This window comes from Cynoglossus semilaevis, chromosome 3, assembly GCF_000523025.1.
Source record: "Cynoglossus semilaevis isolate Cse_v1.0 chromosome 3, Cse_v1.0, whole genome shotgun sequence".
In the NCBI taxonomy this organism is placed as follows: domain Eukaryota; kingdom Metazoa; phylum Chordata; class Actinopteri; order Pleuronectiformes; family Cynoglossidae; genus Cynoglossus; species Cynoglossus semilaevis.
In genome coordinates, this window is record NC_024309.1 from 10658648 (window position 1) to 10664927 (window position 6280).

Genomic DNA, 6280 nt, shown 5'->3' on the forward strand with positions numbered 1-6280 from the left:
TTCCACTGTCTGACCACAATAATTTGATTCTTAAATCAAAGTGTCTCCTAAACACTTTGGAAAAGTTGAATAAAGTACAATTCTGAGGCTTTTATAAAGTACTCCTTATTGATACTACACACTTGAAGTAATACTCCTAATGGTGTCTTGTCTTTGGCTCTAGACCATCCCGCTGTCTTTAATGTATTTATTTTCTGAGCATCAGCCCTTTCCTCACTCCATTTTTCCTATTTACACTACGGGTGTAACTTTTCTTATCGCTCTGCTGTATTTAGCCTCAGAGTGAGTGAAGGGAGTGTGCAGGTCAGCGCAGAGGGGAGTTACGTCACCCTCCTCACCCTCCTCACCCTCCTCACCCTCCTCACGGCCGCTGCTACATGGGGATGTCCACCTCTGGTCCACCTGCCATTGTGGTCCAACCTCAGTGTATGTTAGCAGCCTGACTGGAGACTGTCCTCTCACTGTCACCAAAGAAAAAACATTCAGTTCCATTTGACACTGATGCTAAATATCAACTGTGTAAATATAGATTTCTATAGATTTCAAGTTAAACAAAAACATATCAAACGTTAGCACTGAAATAAATCAAGCTCAACCCAAAATACTGTAAAATAATAATAATATAGCTGGTAGCAAAATGCTAACTTAAGCTCTGCACAGAAATAGGATCCATAAACCAAACATTTTTAAGGACAACAACCAACATCTAGTGTCAACAAAGTCTAAGTTAGTTTAAAAATGGCTTCATGTTGGCCCAGAAATGGCTGAAAATAAGCATAGAAAAGTGTAGCTGTTTATACATTAGCCTAAAGATAGTTAGGATTAGGCTTACATTAAAAACAAAAACAAAAAACAGGCTGATTTTTCAGTTTAAGACTGAGACAGAACACAGACAGCCTGAGTACCAGTTCACCAAAGGTCCTGCCGTTGGTGAACTCCTGGTCTTGGAGAGACACAGTTTGTGACACTAAGATCAAATGACACCTCGGACTCCATCTGCTCCACATCCAACTGACATTCCCCGGTGATTAGACACGCAGTTATAGTGAAGAATGTGGTCTGTCCTGAAGGTACTGTTTGAATTTCACAGGACACCCCAGGCCTGAAGCGTGTGTGTGTGTGTGTGTGTGTGTGTGTTGAATTCATCCAGAGCTCATCTGAGAGTCAGACAGAGCAGAGGTCAAAGTCGTTCTCTTTATTTCCCCTCGCTCAGGAAATGGGTTCCATTTAAGTCTTTTCATATGTTAATGCAGACAAAGTCTCTCATTAGTGTGTGTTCAGGAGCTCTTTGCAGACCTGAAAGGAAGACACTTGATAAAATAATTATTTAACATTTAACAAGGTTTAATTACCGTTTTTGACAGATCTCGTGTTGAGGTCATTTATTGTTGACTTTTTTTACCTTTTCTTTTTTAGCTCTTGTGTTACATCGAGGTCAGGTGTTTGAAGAGGTGTCTTCTTATTCAGATAGTGAACATTCTGTTTGGCCTGGTTGTATACAAGAGAAAGCACTGAATTGTTTCCCAGTGAAATTCCACAGATAAGATCAGAGCTGGAAGCGTTGGACCAGGTGTTACTTCATGGAATTCTAATAATACGGTCACGTGTTCAGCTGTAATACCACACCTTTACACTGTCCACCAGTTCTCCTCACTGTACTCTGTCCCAGCTTCTTCTTTTATGATTTTATGACTGTGCCGTGACATAGGTCTAATATGTGTCGTACCTGTGTTTAGATGACGAGGAGGCGCTGAACTCCATCATGAAGGACCTGGCTGCTCTGGGTCGCTGCTACACCCAACAGCAGCCCAGAAGCAGAACTCTCCTCTACAAACAGGTAGGGGGTTCATTTGTCCATTTGTAACAATTATAGACAGAAGTGTTGGCAAATGTTTGCTATTGGCAACTGACAGAAGGACCAGAAATAACTTTGAGCTAGCATTCAAATCAGTGAGAAAAAAGAAAAAATTATCATAATAATAAAAAAAAATAAAAATTAAAATATAATATGTGTATAATACATTTTTTAAAAATTTTTAATTTTTAATTTTTTAATTTTTAAAAAATATTTTTATAATAATAAAAATATAAAAAATAAAATAATAATAATAAATTATTAGCATTAAGTGTAGCATGTAGAGCTAAAGTTAAGCCAAGATGTCTGTCAGTCAGTGTATTAAATTAAATAGAACATTTAAATATAATCTTAGCCCAGATGCTAACAAGATAGCCAAAACATATAGAAAGTTAGCTGAAAGTGGCTTGAAATTCAAAACAACACAAAACAATTATGCTCAACTAAATTGCAGTGTCATGTTGGGCCACAAAAGTTGAGTTTTTAGAGAAAAAAATCATGGGCCACATAAAACATGTCAACAACATATTTACTGTCTTTCCGCTGTTCATGTTGCTATATTATTATTTCCTAAGTATGTAGTGTTATAGCTCTGTAAAAAACAAACATTAAAAGGACATGTTTTGGATTTTGTTTTTTTTTATCTTACTCATAAAACTGCAGGACTCCAGGATTTTAATTCCCTTCAATCACCTCCTGCCTCTTTGGTTTGTTCCTTTCTACCCTGGAATGATAATTGTTGAAATCCTCTTAAAGTCCTAGTGTTTATGATGAGACGTAAACAGAGAGTGAAGAGCAAAAAAAAAAAAGGGTTTCCACTCTGGCTGCGGCTGTCGCCGCCGCTGCAGCCTGTTTTACCCCAGCATCCTGAGCTGATACGATGGCAGGGCAGGTTTATCAGCATGACCTCACGCAGACTCACAGGCTCCTCTTGATTCCTGCTCCTTTGGGTAATGGCATTAAAAATAGCAAACAAAACATTGTCTGGTGGCATCTGTGGAGTCGTTTCAGAGAACAGAATTCAGCCCAAATAAAGAAAAAGTCATTATAATGATTCTGCATGTTGTCACTTAAATTTTATGTCCAGTCTTTCTGCTTTTCAGTCACAAACCCTGAATCATTTTCAAACTTTCCGCTTCTATGACCAACCCCACTGTTCTTATTTTTCCTCTCTGCAGGATGTAAGAGTCAAGTTGGAGCATTAGAGAGAAAAAAGGTATGTTTTTTTTTTCCCTGGGTCTTAACGCCTCACTTTAGATCCGTCCTCTTGATGTCAGAGCAAAGTCACCACGGTTTACATGCCAGAGAAACATAAAGAGGAGGGGAAAATATTCCTCCTTCTTTGACATTTAGTCCAGTTCCATATGTTTCGGGCCTGCACTGGTCACATTTGAGAGTGAGGGAGTCGAGGAGTCAGTGAGAAAGTGCCAAGGGCTGGAGTTCAGTGTCCGGTCTTCCAGACACACCCTGGGTTAATTCGTCATAGTCTGTGTTTTCTTGTGCTTCCATCTGTCCTCTACATTAGAGCTGCAGATATCGATCTTTTTGTTATTGATTATATTGTTGCATTTTATTGATTAATTGATACATTCTGATATGAGACAATATTGTCCACTTTATATTGTGGCTCACTCCTGAACACTATACACCCATTTCTACAGTACAATATCCAAACACATATTACACGTACCACGATTTCAATAAAAAAAACAAGCGTACCATTATAGCATTGCACAATCCCAATCACGTCTAACTCACCTTTGTTACTCATTATAGCATTGCACAATCCCAATCACAACGTCTAATGGAGTTTGGCACAAACTCACCTTTGCTACCGTTAAGTTTGTATTAGGTTATTAAAGTAATGCCGGTCAGTAAACTCCTTCAGTCCGATCATTCTTACATTCAAACGACAGTGAAATAGTTTTATTTTTCTCTCCTCCCTCTACAGCTCGTCACGGTTGCTCGACAGTCTCACAAACATTTTTTCCCACTAGGTTGCTTTAGAGTTTGTTTGGATCACTCTTAAAGAGAACAGTCTGCTGAAAAAAAAGAGAAGCTGTGAACAGGGGAAGCTTTATTTGGTGCTGAGCAGGAGGGCAGCTCCATCCCTCCATGTAGGGATGTTTAATGAGTCTCTGCTGCTGGTTTACGTCGAAGTTCACAAACATCGACTGTCCTCATGAAACCTCTGAAGGTGGGGGGGGGGGGGGATGTACTGTAAGAGGCAGACTTACCAGAAAGTATGATAAATAACTTCTTTGATTCATTAGACAGTGGCTTCACTTTTTTTTTTGCTGACAGCCAAGGTCTAACTGGATGGTGGGCAGAGAGCCAGAATGCCCACAGTGGACGTTACAACTCAACACTGTCCTGTGGAATGTTATCAAAGTGAAGTGGTTTCAAGAGAGAAAAAAAACTCAAATGATGTGGTTGCCTTTATATACAGATATGTATAGACCAGTCATGTTCAACTTTGTCCTGAAACTTGACTTTCATTGATTTTCATCTTTCACTGAAACAGAGTCATGACCCAGGATCAGATTAAAGAGGGGGATTTTAAGGCTCACTCAGTGAAGATGGCAAAAATAGCTACAATGATTGTACAAATGAGCTAACTAACTAACTATAGCTACAATGATTGTACAAATGAGCTGCTAACAAGCATTATTAACTATTAGCACTTCATTCAAATGCTAAGTAAATGACCTTACACTAAGTCTCAAAACATCTGGGAGTTTCTTTTCCTCTCATTCCTGAAGATGCCATTCATGTCTTTGAGAAGAATCTTTTTTTTTTCCTCTTCACTTCAACTTTTTGCTTTTTACTCCCAGTCTGATCTGAAATCAGATTTATCAACAGAGAACTAGGTCCTGATCTAGACTCTTTTACTTCATTATTTTGTTCCTGTTCACAGTTGGTTTAACCGTGGCCAACAGCACTTATATGGACAGGCAGCTTATTTTCTATCTGTCTATGGTCAGACAAAAAAAGAGAAATGAATATCTGCATTCCAAATAAGGGAGTGTTTGATCACAGTTTTTTTTCCAACAACAGAGTAAGAAGCAGTGTAAAATCTTGAAAAAAAAAGTTTAAAAAAAGCTAATAAATTGAAGCTCCTTTGAACCGTAAATCTACGAAACTACACAAAAATCCAACATTTACTGAATAATTAACCATTAGCAGGAAAATTAGGGAAAACAATAACAAGCTTTAGCAGAGTGATAGCTTAAACTACAATTTCTGCTATGATTGACCGCAGGTCAGAGCCAAAACAGCAGAAGAAAAAATACTTAAATATAACCAAAGCAACAAACTAACATCCAGCACAAGTGGCTAATGTCAGCCAGGACGATAGCAGAGGTTTTCAGGATAAATGACTTAAAATGTGATGAAACCTGAAGTTGTTTGATTTCATTAACAACTTCTCCTGATAACTCTGTGGCCTTTGGCTCAGAGGAGACGGCAGAGTCATGATAACACTCCCTGTTGTTGAGTCTCGTGTTCAGGCTGTGGACGAATGAACAGACCCAGAGTCAGGGGGAGGGTTCGATGCTGAACTCAGAGAGTTCTGTTGTCTTTTTGTTGGAGAGAGCTGAAGGTCTGTGGACAGGAAGTACAAGCTGGATGTCTCTCCGTGTCTCCTCTCCCCTGCTCTTTCTCTCCCCCAGGCTGTGCCTCAGGGTCTCCTGCCAGAAGAGTGCAGGAACAGAGCCAGACCATTTTTCTTCTGTGTATACATGATTTTGACTGACAAAAGAGAGAGAGAGTGAGAGAGAGAGTTTGTGTGTGTTTGTGTGCGTATGCGGGCACATTCTTTTCAAATTGCAAATCTTTCTGCATCCGTGAGTGTGTGTGTGTGTGTGTGTGTGTCTGTGTCCAGAGGAAGGAAATCCATATCTTTTGGAGCAGCATCCTTACTCCCCTCCTCCTCCTCGTCCACATCCCTCCAGCTCTTTATCAGACACATCATCTCCGAGTATAAACACAGACGGAGAGTTGTGCGTCTGCTGGCCTCTGATCCTCGAGGCCTCTTCCAAGAATCCCGTCGTCAAATGAGCCAAGCGGTGACCGGCCATTAAGATAGGCTGAGCGTTTGGCCAGTGATGAGGAAATGATGACAAGGAAAACACGTCCCTTATCAGGATACTATGAAGAGATAGGCCCGTCAGAGAGTATTCACAAACGCAAAGTAAGAGAATACGGATAGAAAAAGTCGAGGAAAAAAACTCAGAGAAAGAGAGAGAGAGGGAGAGAGAGCGAATCCCCTTTGTCTCGTTCTTTCCTGTATTTTCTCAGCCCGTCTCTTGTTTTTTTTTTTCTCTCTCTCTCTCTCACAGTCTGTAAATATCTCCGCGTCTCAGTATCTTTCACTCTGTCGCTCTTTGAAAGAGCAGGGAAAGACACACATCCTGCCGCTTTTTC

General features: G+C 39.9%; 1 protein-coding gene across 3 annotated transcripts in view; it reads left to right on the forward strand.

Moving 5' to 3' along the window:
- The window catches only part of map3k22 (mitogen-activated protein kinase kinase kinase 22), a 38958-nt gene that overhangs the window by 14711 nt on the left and 17967 nt on the right, over positions 1-6280 (forward strand). For all 3 annotated transcript variants that reach the window (XM_025054545.1, XM_025054544.1, XM_025054546.1), the window contains 2 exons: positions 1737-1837; positions 3034-3071. The gene's annotated coding sequence lies outside the window, so the exon portion shown is untranslated. The remainder of the gene's footprint in view (positions 1-1736; positions 1838-3033; positions 3072-6280) is intronic.